General features: G+C 33.5%; 1 protein-coding gene and 1 long non-coding RNA gene across 3 annotated transcripts in view; one reads left to right on the top strand and one right to left on the bottom strand.

Annotated features, from left to right (window-relative positions):
• Positions 1 to 16,994, bottom strand: part of LOC106071309 (green-sensitive opsin-like) — a 152,415-nt gene that overhangs the window by 94,757 nt on the left and 40,664 nt on the right. The gene's annotated exons all lie outside the window — the stretch shown is intronic.
• Positions 4,575 to 15,160, top strand: LOC129921691 (uncharacterized). Its single transcript, XR_008773665.1, has 2 exons — positions 4,575 to 6,829; positions 14,679 to 15,160. It is a non-coding gene; the product is annotated as an uncharacterized LOC129921691 (long non-coding RNA).

Below are 16,994 nucleotides of genomic sequence, written 5' to 3'. Positions count from 1 at the left end.
TCAGACCTTGCGATCTATGAGGCAGATGATGTTAAGGTCATCTGTTTATATGGCCAACGGTTAACCAGCTGGGTGTTATGTGGCCAGCACAACGACCAATCGCCTTTACTTTCCCCAACTTAAGTCAGGTACCCATTAGAGTTGGGTGGACTCAGGGGCGCCCTAAAAATCCAAAAATTCAAAATCCCAGTCTTAACCGTCTTAAAATCTTAAAACCCAGGACCTCAGGTTCGGAAGCCAAGAGCTTAACCATTCGACCACCGGGCTCCCCGGAAAGTATCAAAGTAAAATAAAATGTGACTTTTTATACTTTTTTAAAAATTTGAATCAAGTTTTTAGTTTTAGACAAATAATAAAGTTAAGTGCACAAATTTGTTTTGTAGAATAAACTGATACGATGATCATAGACGTGCGTTGGCTGAGTGGTAATGCGCAATGGGTCATGGGTTCGAATCTTGTTGAAGGCTGGGATTTTTTAACCGACCACATAAACAGATGACCTTCACATCATTTGCTCATAGATTGCAAGGTCTGAAGTGGGAACTTTACTTACTTCGCGTATTGTACGGCAATGAGTCGTGGACTACATATGCAACGCTAGAGAGAAAGCTAAACTTATTCCTCTTGTGCTGCCTCCGACGGATCTTGACAATCACAAGAGTGAATGTGCAACGCTGAGAGTGTCTTGTTTAGGCGGCACCTTCCTGAGATCATTTTCACCTGGACTAGAGCTCTGTCGCAAGCTTTTCATATTCTTCATAGCAACATTACAATCCTCTTATCCCGAAAGTCAACCTTTATGGTCAACTCCCGACTGCTTAAGAAAAATGGATAGTCCCCACCTCCGATATGTGGATGTAATCAGATGCGAACTCAAAGAAGTGGGCAATTATGCTGACTACTGGGAAAGCACAGCCCTGGACAGAATTACGCGGAGGGAGGGGTGACCAAAATGGTGACAGCGAAAAATCATTGGCGCGGCTCTGGAGGAAAAGCGTGCCAAAAGAAAAATAGCTGTTCCCTCTACCATCAAAGCCACCTTTACCTGTGTTATATGTGGACGGGTTCGGCTCTCGATAATAGGGCTCCATGGTCACATGAAAAAGTGTTATACAATACGAACCGAGACTAATCGTCATACAAGGTCATAGAAGGGTGAATACTGACCTGCAACGTCGTAACCTGTGTGCAGGGAGAGTAGTGGAGATCAATAGCTAGTTGCCACACGTCACGGGTCTGTACGACGTGGCAACGAGCCATTGGTTTCCAAAGCCCATTGTTTGCGACAATGCAGGTCAGTGTTCAGGCCTTCTATAACAAATGGTCTCGGTTGAACCATATTTCATTCTGCGACTATAGGAGGCAGGGCCGGTCTTAGCAGATGCGGGGCCCTATGCGAAACTGATTGCGCGGGGCCTAGTCTGGTTGGGAATAAGGGTAATAAGTGAAAGAATTTGTATTTGAAAATAAATTCGGCTTTGCATTTTATTCATTCTTTTCTAAGTACAAATTTGCGATCAAGTTAACTTTACTTTACGAACCTTGCAATTTAAAAGCTGACAATGCATTTTTTTTTTATCGCGCTTAGGATTGGCGTTTTCTGTGATGAATGGCACATACAAATGACAATTGTGTCTATTTTTCAAGAGATTTTTATGAGTTTTCAGGAGATTTTAATAAGTACAGGACATTTCCAGGAATTTTTCGTATATATATTTTGCAATTAATAATTAAACATCAGAATTAGCGCGGGGCCTATGAAAGCGCGGGGCCCACTGCGACCGCATAGGTTGCAGTGGCCTAAGGCCGGCCCTGATAGGAGGTCAACTAAGTATGTTTAACTAAACTAATTCAATATTGGAAGGAGTTAAAGTTACCAACCTGATTTTATAAATTAGGTTTTTACAAAATTTCAGAAAGCTAATTAATATGGCTTTGAAGTCTCTTTAGTCTTATGTACATTTTATCAGCTTTGACTATCGGCGCATTTGTTTGGAAACTCGTTTTTTTTTTCTCCAGGTTATCTCCCTCTTCTTACTTTCTGGATTAAAAAGTTATTTTTAGAACTTACAAGACAACTCAGATGTAGCTGATCACGTGGCTAGAAATAGTAGTGTTTTTTTTTTTCTTTATATACGTTGTAGGAGTCTGTTCAAGAACGATAACCATGACGTGAGATATCTTGATATCTACACTTGTTCAACTAGATCCAGTTATCTCACCCTTGCTCAAACCATTCTTGGCTGTTTCCCCTTAAGCCTGCGCATTCACTCAATAGTTTTCCACCTCGATAAGCCCCCCGGTGTCTGTCTCTGTCTATCTAGCTCGTTCGTTCCTGCTGCGTGTTTTCTTCGAGTACCTTTACCAGGTGAATGAATGCAATCCCCAGAATCTGATGTTAGGGATTGCAGCGGGGGGCGGGGGGGGGAGGTTTCTGAATGACCAGAACTGTGTGACGCCAGTTAACTCGCACTCGATGAGCAGAGTGATAAGTGACGCTCCTCAGTGTTAAGCACTTGTCGGGCTGAAGCAATTGAAACTCACAGGCAAATTAAAAAGATGCAGACGTCAGTTTTTTTTTAACTTTTTTTTTTTGTCTTTAAGCTGAAGCTATGAACTCCGACTGGGCAGGGAGGGCTGTGTAATCACATTTTCTAAAGAAGAAACATCGATGTACGGCGTATTTTCTCATAGCTTCAATACAGGCTTAGTGGCTGGGACACGTCGGGGGCCGCCTTCGAGTTTGTAAGAAAACACAAACTTTCTAAGTAATCATTGTTTTCTTAGAAATTAATTTGATACAATAAGCTATGAATTCTTATAATATAGACGTTACTTCAAAAAGAAGATGATTACGTCCTACGCTTGTCCGTAGGTCAATCTAGTCATGCATGCAAATAAATGACTAAAACTTTACTAAATCACTGGTTTTCCTGGCTGATTAAGGCAACCCATTCCATGCTCTAATAGCACTAGGGAGTGAAAAGTGGAATTGTAATTTAGAGCAAACTGTTTGAAACTGCAAATTTGATTTATAAAGTAAAAAGAGCGTCAGTGCCTGTGTTATTAATATATGAGTTGGAATTTCTTCATTGTTTCTTATGTGCTGTTGAATATGCTTTGAAATATCGACATTCACGGCTGGGAACCACTAGCTCTCGATCGCTCCTCGTGGCGTGAAGCTGTAAGTCTCGGAGTCTCGAGATTTGAAGCAAGAAGAGTGGCCAGCGTGAAAGAGCGCCGAACAAACAAAAAGCTGAGAGAAGAAGCAGGCCTATCTGCAACTGACCAAACCTACCTACGTCACATGTGCGGCCGGCTATTTAAAGAGAGGATTAGGACTAAACAGTCATTCGTCGATTACATAGGAAATGAGAAATGTGCTCATCTTCGATCACGAAGGAGGAGCTCTATGAGTTGAAAGAATGTCAAAATGTAATTAAATAAATAGTTCCAATCGCAGACAATTGACCTCATTCACCAATCGTAAGCAAACAACATTTAGTCACGTGATAATATGGATAAAACAACGACAAAAAAAACATGTCACGTGATAGCCACTGTGTATTAAAAATTTGATCGTAATTTGTATAGAAGAGATAGAGAATCACGTGGCTCAATGTTGTTTGCTTACGGTTGGTGAATGAGATCCATTAAGGGAGAAGACCTTATGAATACGAATGGAAGACAAAATCTTGTCATTAAACTGTTTTTTTTATATATATTCGAGGATGTGCGATAAAATCATATTGAAAAAAAAAAGATAAGAAAATGAAATAAGAGACAGAGAGTATATACTATGTGGTGGGAAGAGAGGGGCTGAAAATAAGAGAAAGAAAGAAATAGAGAAAGTGGAAGAGAGAATGTGCGAGAGAAAAAGGGAGGAAGAGAAGGAGAGAGAGAGACTGAAGAGAGAATGAGGGCGAGGATCAAGAAGAGACAGAATGGGATTGAGAGAAAATGATAGAGAGAGAGAGAAAGAGAGATAAAAAGAGAGAAAGATAGAGAGAGAAAGAGAGATAAAGAGAGAGAGAGAGAGAAAGAGAGAGAAAGAGAGAGAGAGAGAAAGAGAGATAAAGAGAGAGAGAGAGAGAGAGAAAGAGAGACAAAGAGTGTACAATATTAGGGGCTGAGAGAGATAGAGTCTAAATATACATTAGGAAATAATGAGATAAAAAAAAAGATAAACGAATTTTCATTTAAAAAGAAGAAAAATAGAACTACTAAAATAACCATAATCTTCAAATACAAAAACAAAATTTTAATAAAATACTCAGAAAGACACAAAGATAAAGGCACATTCCTCGTCCCATATGCTAGGACAAATTTGTACAAATACTCCTTCTTCCCTAGTGCTATTAGAGCATGGAATGGCTTGCCTGAGCTAGCCAGGAAAACCAGTGACTTGGCAGAATTTAAGTCATTGGTAATATAACTAAATGCATGACGCGTAGGACGTAACCTTCTTTTTTTTTTGAACTAACGTCTTATTATATAAGATAAGATACGATAAGATAAGAAAAAAAAAGAAAAGAAAGGTATAATCATTAATAGACATAGACAAATGAATACTGTTAGACACCTTATTTATATAGGTTAGTTATTTAGCGACGCACCATAGGAGACGCATATTGAACGGGACTAGTGACGTTTGGGATATGTTGGGTTAGAGACCGGAAAATCAGTTAGCGATAGAACACTCCAGGGTAACGACGTGTTTAGTGACAGAGACTTCTACTGTGGCCTTTTATCAGAATAAATCCATGTACAATTGTTCATCAGAGTCGACTACATCTCTTCACTTGTTAAAAAATAGATGTACTTGTTTTGTCTGACTTGTTGCTCAACTACACGTAATACACCCGAACAATTACACCCAAACGATTGCAGAGTAATTGGTTGACTTCAAGACAGCCTGAACTAGCAACATCACAGTGGCGACCCCGAACCTCGAAGCCGGACCCCTGATGAAGCCGAACATCGAACCGGACCTCGAAGCAGAACGTTTACTCAGGTGAGGGTCGTGCACTCGAAGATATAAGATTTCATCGGAGTACGGCTGAACACAGCATCATCGCAGAGTGACTTTGTTCTAGATCTACATGTTCTTGATCGCACGTTCAACGAGCCGTTAACTCAGGGTGACCTTCGTCAGGACCGTAATCATCGCAACGTCTGGTCTACTTAACCAGTATATTATCAAAGCCTGATCTTCATATGCTGAATCGACCTACAACCAGAGAAACCGTTCATTCATAACGGGTGAGAGATCGTTAGTGAACCTGTTGGACATATTTTTTCTTCGTCATAGGAGCCACATCGAGTATCAAGTTTTACCTCGTCAGTTTCGAGAAGGACAGTTTGCCCGCTGTCAGAAGTATTGTGAGTACTACAAGTTTGGTAGCTAACTAAATCGCTCTGTCGTCTTACCCTTGGAGAGATTCTTGTAGAGCAGTTTGCTTATTGAACCGGTTGCTTGCCACGTTTATAACGGTCACTGTGTTTAACCTTTGGAAGGTTAGTGAAGTAATATTTAACAGTACTGAACATTGATTTATTTAGTATTCGTTGGTCTAGACGATATCTAGACGTGCTGATATTGAAGTTGTGGAAACAGCTACATCCACTTAATTTCGTTGAAAACCGTTAATCGTCTAACGGAACGTCGTCGGAGGTGACCTTGGTCTCACCTAGTCTACATTGGACAGTTTGGTCTAGTGAAGCAGAGTACAACAGCAAACTTCGTCGTACTACCAGAGTAGCAGCAGAAGCAGTGAACTATTTTAGAGAACCGTTATTCGTCAGCCCAGATCAAGTCATCGTCAAGAAAGTCGTTATTCGTCAGCCCAGATCAAGTCATCGTCAAGAAAGCCGTTATTCGTCAGCCCAGATCAAGTCATCGTCAAGAAATTCGTTATTCGTCAGTCGTCCAGATCAAGTTGCCGTCAAGAGACTGTTATTTGTCAGTAGTCGTCTACACAAGTCAAGTCATCGCCAGAAGAACCGTTAACCTATTCGTCAGTAACTGTGTACACAAAGTCGTCGGAACTACACATACGGTCATCAACAGTCGTCAAAGAAACTGGAACATTTTGCTGTGGCATATCAGGACATCTGTGGCATTACGTGGGATACTGGTAGCACCGGAGAACAGAGTCAGAACTGGAAGAGAGGCAGTGGAATTTGTTGTGATCTAGCATATTCGGGAGTCCGAACAAAGGGATCTTTCTTATCAAAAGCTAAGTGCCATTTTTCTTATTAGTATATGTTTAGATTGCCCTTAGAAATAGATTTTGTCTAAATTTGGTATGTTAGCCTGAGTAAATTCAGGTGGTGCTGAAGCCTTAAACCCGTTCGGGGTAAAGACATAATTTAGATGAAAAGCTATATTATACGTTTAGAGTTGTAATTTGTTTTGTTTGTGTAAACGTCATATCCGTTGTTGCCTGGTTACTTCGTGACGTCATCATTGTGTGCCATATTGTCATATCCCAACCCATAGCGATAGTCTCATTTTAATTATTTCATTTGTTTATATTATTTTAAATTATTTATTTTTATTAACTTAATTAGATCTGTATTTTTTTTTCACTTAATGATAGAAAGTGCGGGTAGGATTCTTTCATTGTGAATCAGACTAAAATAATTTTTAGTTTGAGCGGTTAAAATCAAATATGATTTTGCCATGAGAATAATGCCGAAACTGGCTATGTAGTCAAACACTATCGTCTGGCTAAATTTAGATCTGCAAATTGTTGTACATCTCTTTGGTACAATTAAATCATCTAGACTCTAATTTGAAATATTATTAATTGGAAGATGAATGAAGGTAGTACATTCTAGATATATATATCTTGTTGAAGATATATTTGACACTGTATACACATATTTGTTTCGTATGGTTAAATAGAACCATAATCTACTCTAGATCTAGACTCTAGACAGTCTTTGAATTTACCCTAAACACTTCACTGTGACTTCAGTCATACCAGATTTTAAAATTGATCATAGTTATTCATACTAGATCTAAAAGTCATAGTGCTCTTGATAACTATAGATCTAAATAGTATTATTATACATACTATAATATACTAGATTTAAATTTGTGTGTAATACTGGACCTAATATACAGTAGTGAGTTCGAAATCCGCGTATAAACACCGGAAGTAGTATTCCATTTTTCATATAAAACCTGCATAGGTCCATAAACGTTGGTATTTTGAATTTCATAGTAAAATTACATTTTTATTATTTTTTTTTACAAAATTTGTGTTCAATGTGCTCTAGAATGTTAATATTTTCAAATGGCATGTCCCGATTATTCCTGTGTTGGCTTGTTTTTATTAAAATGAAGATCAAATGACTGCATATTTTTGTTTTTATGTTTGTCAATTGAAATAATCCGTGTTTCATCCTTTTTAAAAGAGGCTCATCTGGGTAATTACTTAAAGATTCGTAATTGATAACTTAGAAGCATATTTTCAATCAGATTTAATTAGAAAAACGTCCTCGAGTGAAGTCCTCTCGATTCACTCAAATATGTGACCAATTATCGATAGTTGACATTTTTCAGCACTGAACACTATATTTTTGGACAAGTTGGCAGAAACAAAATTATCCATGAAAACAAGAGCTTTGCTAAAACATATATACATCCATCACTGTCAGTACGTATTTAAATCCATCTCAATCGGCCCCCTATTTATAACCATCTATGATTTGAATAATTTCTTTTTAAAAGCAATTGATTAATCTAAATATAAAATTAATTATTTTTACATAAGGTAAAATAATTTTCTAATTATTCCAATTCAATACAATATATGATTTAATGTAATCTATACAATTTTAAAAATTTCTTAGTTATCTTTTAAATAAGTTTGTACCACTAGTCATTGGTGATGTTCATAGAATTTAAGCTTTGTTTGCATCATATAATTATCAACTACTCTAGTTAGGTTATTATTATTTCACTATAATTTTTTTTTACTATTATTATTATTATATTTTATTACTATTAATTTTAAGATTTTTTGATTAAAATATTATATAGCTATTATTGTTAAATACAAAAATATAAGAAATTGAATTACATTTTTAAAGGCAATACTATGGTTTGTTTTTCACATTTAGGTGAAACATCAAGGACCCTTACACTGCATTAAAAATTGCTAGATGCACCAGAGTTTCTATTTAACTCTCAGATTAATGCTTTTAGTTGTCCTCTAAATTAATTATCAAACCATGATATCTCTACTGTTAGTAAACTCCACTCAATTTTTAAATCAAACTATACCTCAGTCTACACTGGGCATATTAATGAGTTTCTCATTACAAAGGGATTTATCAGGCCCATTAGTATGTATAAAAAAATGTGCTTCACCACAATACTTGGGCTGATAAAATCTTAGGTTTTTTTAATTTATTATCATGAAAAGCACCAAATGCTAAAATGGCTATTTTTAGATGGTAAGACAAAAGTCAATGGCAACAACGCTTGCATTATCTTTGCACTAAAAAAGAGATGAGCAAGAGATACATTTTCTTTTTGTTTACCAAGAAAAAGATGTGGGGAAATTATTATGGATTAATTAATTTAGTGTGGACAGATGAGCAAGAAATGAAATGGCAAATGAAATAAAAGCTGCTTTGAAAGATGTTGGTGTGCCTATTCTTAAAGAAAATATATTGTTTACAACAGCAAATAATCTAAGAATCTGTGAGATTACCCATAGCCTATTAGAATAATTATGGAATTATGGATGATGCTGAGATTATATAATTATTCTTTAATTGTGATACTATTTTACATTTCCTTAAATGTATTTTAATTTTATTTGATTTGATTTGCTGATGTCTAAGTGATGATTGTAAATATGCTATTTTATTTCCAAAAAAAACAACAACAAACATTTGTTGCAATAAAAAAATCTATTTTGATTAATAATCAACCCATAAAATAGAATATCTAGATATTTTTCTTATATAAAATCATGCATTAGGTATTAATATTTAGAATGCATCTATTCTTTTCATAATATTAATTATGTTCTTCATTAACTTGTGTTGCAGATTTGATATAGATTTAAAAATTATTTACTTCATTCTTCAAAAATTACTTAAAATCAAAGCATTACTTTTCAATTTTGTAAATAATATTTTCAGCATAATAATTAATTCATACTTTAAAAGTATAGATACCAGACACTTAAATAAAAAAAAAATTCTCTTTCAAGATTTAAATCTTTCAAAATGAATTTTTAACAAACATAAGTACTTTTCAATTACAAATAGTGTTTTACTATATATTCATTAAGAGTACACTTATATTTCTTTAAATAATAATTATTAATCCTATCAATACATTCAAAATTGATTCAATGTTACATGCAATAAAGAGAAACTCAAAACAAAATTAGAAAAAAATTAGATAAATTGGCAGCACAAACAAAAAAATACTCTTGACCTATTTCCCAGTTTGATTCAACTTCCGGTAGTGAACAGAAATGACATGGATCTAAAAAATCAAGACTTTCCCCCTCTCAAATAAAAATTAATATCTCCCCTTCCACTTGTCATACAGTGATAAATTTAGTATGGTTGGAAATATTTTTTCAAGCCCTATTCAACCATATAGGTTTTATTAGTATATTGTGAGTTTGAATTTTTTATCGAACTACCTATATACAGATTTGAATATAACCATAATAACTCAGACTAGATTTATACATTTACTAAATCTATAGATAGAGACATAACACTTAAAACTTGTATAAAAGTGTGTAAAAACCTAAATATAAAATAAGTTTAAAGTATAGCCATAACCAATATAGGCTAAGTAAAAATATATATAAAATATAAAACACAATGGCTACGCTACATCATCATATGTGGACCTTAAGGAGGTTAAGGAAACAGCTATGCAGGATGGAAAGGCCATGGAGTTAAAAGGAAAGGACTTAGCAGCTTATGTACAGCAAGTTGTGAAGGAGGAAACGGAACGTCAAAGACAAGAGATAGAAAGACAAGAAGAACGTCAAAGACAAGAGATAGAGAGACAAGATAGGATCAGAAAGGAAGAATATGAGAAGCAAAAAGAGGACCGAGAACATGAGGCTAAAATGGAGAAGATGAGATTGGATGCAGCACAAGCCAGAGCCCAAACTGAACAAGGAAATAACACAAATAACTCAAATAATTATACCAGTCAAAGAGACAACCCTAATTCACAAACATGGCTAAAGAGAAAAATACAAAGTTTTGATGAACAGAAGGATGACATTGGTGATTTTTTGAAAAGATATGAGGCAAAAATGTCTACATTTAATATGCCTGAAGAAGAATGGTCTGAAATACTGATAGACTTTGTTCATGGTCAAGCTCTAACAATATGCCAAAATCATGACCATCATATTGATGATAGCTATCAGGTTTTAAAAAGAGAGTTATTGAATGCCTATGGTCATAATGCTACAACTTTTAGAAAGAAATATTTTGACAATATACCATCATTAGGAATAGAACCCCAAACTACCATTAATATGGAAAAGGATTTTTTCAATAAGTGGGTAAAATTAGAAAAAGTGACAAACTCTTATGAGGGATTAAAAAATTTTATTTTAGTGGACAACTTTGTAAATAAATGTGATCCTCAATTACAATCTTTTATTAGAGAAAGAAACCCAAAAACTATAGATGAAATAACAGAAATAATGAGAGTATACAAAAATGCATATCCAAATAAACCATTTTCTGATAGGGATAAGAGCAAAGTAGATTTAATAGGATACACCAAAGAAAATGTTGATAGAAGTAGAAATAGAAACAGATCAAGTAGTGGAAATAGAAAATATAGTGAAATAACCTGTTTTAAATGTCAAGGAAAAGGTCATATAGCAGCTAACTGTAGAAGAGGGAATAGTAGGTCTGGAAGTAGAAATAGATACAATGAACAAAATAACAGTAGCTATAGGAGTAGAGATAGGAATGACAGGGGAAATTATAGAAATAGGAGTTACAGTAGGGAATACAAAAATAAAGGTACAGATAGGATATATTTCATGGAAGGAAATAGGAACAATTTTGCAGTGTACCCAGGGTTTGTAGATAGAATTCCGGTGGAATTAATCAGGGATTCAGGTTGTAACACTTTGGCAGTAAAAACTAAATTTGTCAAACCTCATTGGTATAAAGGGTTTACTAGGAAAGTAGAATTAGCAGATGGCACTGTAAGGGAATTTAAAGCTATAAGGGTGTACATTGAAACTCCATTTTTCACTGGTTATTGTGATGGCATTGCAATACCAGAAATGAGATATGATATGTTAGTAGGAAACATAAAAGGAGTTAAAGAATGTTCAAGAAAAGAATTAGAAGACTGGCAAAACAAATACAAAAACATAAGACAAAATCATGAAAACATAGAAACACAAAATATAACAAGTATGGTAATAACAAGATCAATGGATAAACAAGATGAGAAACAGGAAAATACAATAAATGTAATTAGTAATGATAAAGAAAAAGAAACCAGTAATGTAATACAAATAGAAAATACAGATGTTAAGGAAAAAGAGATAGAAAATGAAACACAAAATAGTCTTGAAACACAAATATCTCAAAGTGAAAAAGAAACAACACCCACATTTGCATTAGAACAAATGAATGATAATATTATTGGGAAAATTTATTCAAGAATATCAGATAAAAACAATAATAATCCAATGGAGAAATTTTGTATAGAGAATAAAATATTATTTAGACAAACAAGTAATGATAACAAGAAAATAAAACAACTTGTCTTACCACAGAAATATTGGAAAGATGTTTTAATCATAACACATGATAATAATTTAGCAGCACATAGGGGAGTAAAGAAATGTTATAGGAATTAGTCAAAACAAGTATTTTGGCCCAAAATGAAAGCAACAATCAATAAATACATAAACTCATGTGACATATGTCAAAAGAGATCTAACAAAAGTCTAGTGAATAAAGCACCTATTCAAGAAATGGATGAACCTACAGCACCATTTCAGAAAGTATCTATTGATTTAATAGGTCCTTTAATTCAAACTGAAAATAATAACAAATACATTCTAACAGTAATAGACATGTTTAGTAGATACCCAGAGGCAATCCCATTATCAAATACAAGTGCAGAGAATATCATTAATGCCATAACTCAAAAAGTAATTACAAGACATGGTATACCTAAAATTATATTGAGTGATCAGGGATCTCAGTTTAAGTCAGAACAATTTAAGAAATGGACTAAACAATACAATATACAACACATATACTCTTCGGTTTACCACCCAGAGAGTGGTTCATTAAAAAGATCACTAACAAAGATAATTCAGAATAATCAGAACAAGTGGGATCATTACATTAACTATGTACTATTTGCTCATAGAAACAACATCCATGAAGCAACACAATTTTCACCATATGAAATAATACATGGAAGAAAACCCAGAGATGAATTAGATGTTTTTAAAGAAAATCTAATAGAAAATGAGAATAAATTAAATAATGACAGTGAAACAACAATCACAACAGAATTGAAAGAAATATGGACTCAAGCATATAACAACAACAAGAAGTATAAACAAAGTGCTCATGAGAATCTAAATAAGAAAAGACAATTGAAAACACTAGAAGTAGGAAACAATGTATTAATATTGATAAATGACCTGAAAAATAAAATTGGTAAACAATGGAAAGGTCCATTTAAGGTGATAAAACAAATTAGTGATAAATCAAATTGAAATAAATGGGAAAATTAAAACATATCACATAAATAATTTGAAACTGTATCATGATAGAGAAGATGAGTTAATACAAAACATTCAGGAGGAAATAGAAAATACATTTTCAGAAAGAGAAGAATGCTTGATGATAATAACAAATGAAAATCATAATGAAAATGATATTAAGGAAATACCTGTAATAGAAACAAAAGAGAATCAAACTTGGCAAAAGATTAATCTTAATAATTTAACTAAGGAAAAGTCAAAAGATATAACTAAAATAATACAGGAATACAAAGAAATTTTTTCCAGTATACCAGGAAAAACTAATATTATTAAACATGACATTAAAGTAACAGATCCAAAACCTATCAAGCTTAAGCCATATAGAATACCGCTACATTTACAAGACAAAGTAAAGAAAGAAATAGACAATTTACTAGAATCAGGTATAATTGAGCCATCAACATCTCCTTATGCTTCACCAATTGTGATAGCCAAAAAGAAGAATGGAGATATAAGGTTATGTATTGATTATAGGAAACTTAACAACATCACAGAATTTGACCCATATCCAATGCCAAATATAGAGGATATTTTACATAAATTAAATGGAGCAAAATTTTTTACTAAATTAGATTTAACTAAAGGTTATTGGCAAATACCTTTAACAGAAAATGCAAAACCTTACACAGCATTTGTAACACCATATGGTATTTTTCAATGGAATTATATGAGTTTTGGATTAGTAAATGCACCTGCCACATTTAATAGAATGATGAACATGATAATTGGAAACAAAGAAAATGTCATTTGCTATTTGGATGACATATGTATTTTTAATAATAGTTGGGAGGAACATTTGGTAGATGTAAAAGAAGTGTTCAAAATAATAAAAGAAAGTGGACTTACAATTCAAGCAGAAAAAGTAGAAATAGGATTGGAGGAAATAATTTTCTTAGGACATAAAGTAAATAACAACATGATTAGCCCTATTGAAGATAACATAAAGAAAGTACTTAATATTGAAATACCTACAACAAAAAGACAAATTAAAAGCATATTGGGAATAGTAAATTATTACAGAAAGTTTATAAAGAACTTAGCAGAAATAGTGAATCCATTAAATGACTTACTTAAAAAAGGAAAACCTCAAAAAGTAGTTTGTAATGAGGAATGTGTGAAAGCTATTGACAGAATTAAAGATGTTTTTAGTCATGAACTAATATTAAGACTACCTGATAAAGACAAAATATTTTATGTCACAACTGATGCATCTGGTAATGCTATTGGTGGTTGTTTAATGCAGAACTATGATAACTTACATCCTATATTATATGTAAGCAGAAAATTGTCAGAGGCAGAGAAAAAATATAGTGTCATTGAAAGAGAAGCCTTAGCTGTAATATGGGTAATTACTAAGCTAGAGAGCTATTTAATAGGAAGGAAATTCATATTATTAACTGATCATAAACCTATTCAGTATATACAGCAAAAGAGCATGAAAAACAGTCGTGTTTATAGATGGTTCTTAGCACTACAGGAGTATAAATTTGAAGTGAAAGCTATTAGTGGATCTGTGAATATTGTAGCTGATCTATTGTCTAGAATGACATTGAAATGAAATAATTTTGTAAATAAACTATGATTATATTGAGTATGTAATATATATTAATATATTGACACCGTTTATATGTTATGGAAAAGGGAGATAAGTAAAGTTGATATTAAGCATTTAAAAGTAAGTATGGATATTTTTTTTTTGTGTGAATCATTTCATATATCATTGACGAAAGTTAGTTCTATGGAAAAGGGTGAGTATAAAAGAAAAATGGACAAAAGCGTATAAAGGGGTGGTAAGAAAAAATGTATTGAATGTGTAAATAAAGTCTATAATTGTTTTTTTGAAATATTGTATTTTATCAGATTACTGCCAGAGAAGAACACTTGTGACGTGTGACGTGCCCATAAGATGCCACATTTTCTTTTATGATGAACTGTGTACTAATGAAGATGATTTTGGAATGTTATGAACTGTTATGAACATTGACGTGAATATGAGGAACTGTCAAGATGAAGATGTCAAGATGAAGAGATCAAGATTTTATGTTTGTGGTCTTCCCCGTAAATTGAAAATGCCCTTGTAAGACTTGACAGTAGTGGAAAAATATTGACATATTTTTTTTTCAAGGGGGGGAGGAATCTGTTAGACACCTTATTTATATAGGTTAGTTATTTAGCGACGCACCATAGGAGACGCATATTGAACGGGACTAGTGACGTTTGGGATATGTTGGGTTAGAGACCGGAAAATCAGTTAGCGATAGAACACTCCAGGGTAACGACGTGTTTAGTGACAGAGACTTCTACTGTGGCCTTTTATCAGAATAAATCCATGTACAATTGTTCATCAGAGTCGACTACATCTCTTCACTTGTTAAAAAATAGATGTACTTGTTTTGTCTGACTTGTTGCTCAACTACACGTAATACACCCGAACAATTACACCCAAACGATTGCAGAGTAATTGGTTGACTTCAAGACAGCCTGAACTAGCAACATCACAATACACAAGTCCGGCTAGAGACTCTCTTTTTGTTTACAGAAGTAAACACCTTGCTGAAATTTTTAGCTTTTGTATTATAACTTTTAATCTCTCTCTCTCTCTCTCTCTCTCACTTTCTCTATCTCTCACACACACAAATACTAAAAAACCACAAACACACACACATAACTAAACAAGGTTACAAAGACAGTTTGTGTGGAAACACAAACTCAAAATCGGCCCCCGAAGTGGTCCAGGCATCAAAAAACGCAGGTTTCAATATTTTAAGAAGAATGTCGGTATTAAATTCTAACAGAAGTGATCCACACAGGCAGGTAAAAAGGCAGGTTTCAATATTTTCAGAAAGAATATCATAATGAAATTCTATCAATGGCAAATGACAGAGAAGAATGGAGAAAGAAGGCTGACAGATCCAGTGTGGTGCCCCAAAGGTCCAGCAGACCAAGGGATAGGTGAAAGTGAATGTGAAGTTAGATGTGAACCTGGCCTAATTGATGTCTTATAACGAGTATCTAATTGATCTAATTGTTTTGTAAAGGTTTAATCTCTTATTCAAATTCTCAAGAAAAATACATTTCCGGTAAAAAAAAATATCATTTGTTTATTACATCTTATGTATTAATGATCACCTTTAAGCTATAATATGACAAACTACTTATTAATTGTTGTTTAAAATTATGTCAAAGTTATTTGCATAGTAAATAGATTTTTACTCTTTAAAATTTTTTTTTTTTTTTTTTTTTTTGTAAATGTAGTATTTAGTATGACAGAACTTACATAACTTAGCAATACAATTGTAAAAAAAAAAATATTTTTTTTACCAAAAATCTAAAACCATTTGCATAAATGTGTTAAAAAATGTTACATGATTTTTATCCTTACTAAGGAACCTCCCGTGTTTGTTACTATTAATAATGAATAGTTGTAAAATGGTGTATTTTTATGAAAAAACTGCTTGGATAATTGATTTAAACAATTAGATTTTTCGCTTTCAGAAAAGGAAAAAGTAACCGTTGCATCAGAACTTTGAATGATCTAAAATATCATGATGTGCGATTTTCATTTTCTCTTTTATTTTCTGAGATCTAAACGGGATGGACGGACGGACGGATGGACAGACAGGCCACACAAAACTAATAGCGTATTTTCCCTTTTCGGGGGCCGCTAAAAATGGAAAATACATTAAACATGAAACACACATTTTTTTCGGAACATTTTCTTTCTAAAGTAACGCACATATTGATGATGTAGCGATCCATTTAATCCAAAATTTTCCTTTTCACAAAACCTCCTATACAATTCTGTCTTTGCATCATCCATTAACCAACAAGAGACTGCCAGCGTGAGCCCAACAAGGTAAAAATGTCCATTCAAAGTTAAAATGTCTTCCTTACAATACGTTTGAAGCAGTATTATTCACATTAGTATAGAGTTAGAAGTCTCGTACATGTAAAAAATGCTGTGGCTTCTAATGTAGATACATCATTAAACTATTTAGATGTATGTTGCTCTTTAAAAAAAGATCATACATTTTAAATGTATTGTGGTAAAAGAACAGCTATTTGTTAAGAGATTATCAGACCAGCTTTTCTTATGAAGCTGCGCATACAAAGGACAAAACCAGGAAGAAAACATGCGGTGGAAGATGAAGGAAATGAAATCTGAATAATTCTGAT

This window comes from Biomphalaria glabrata, chromosome 11 (assembly GCF_947242115.1).
Source record: "Biomphalaria glabrata chromosome 11, xgBioGlab47.1, whole genome shotgun sequence".
NCBI lineage: Eukaryota > Metazoa > Mollusca > Gastropoda > Planorbidae > Biomphalaria > Biomphalaria glabrata.
Note: the sequence above shows the minus strand (reverse complement) of the source record. Positions and strands in the feature narration are given on the sequence as shown.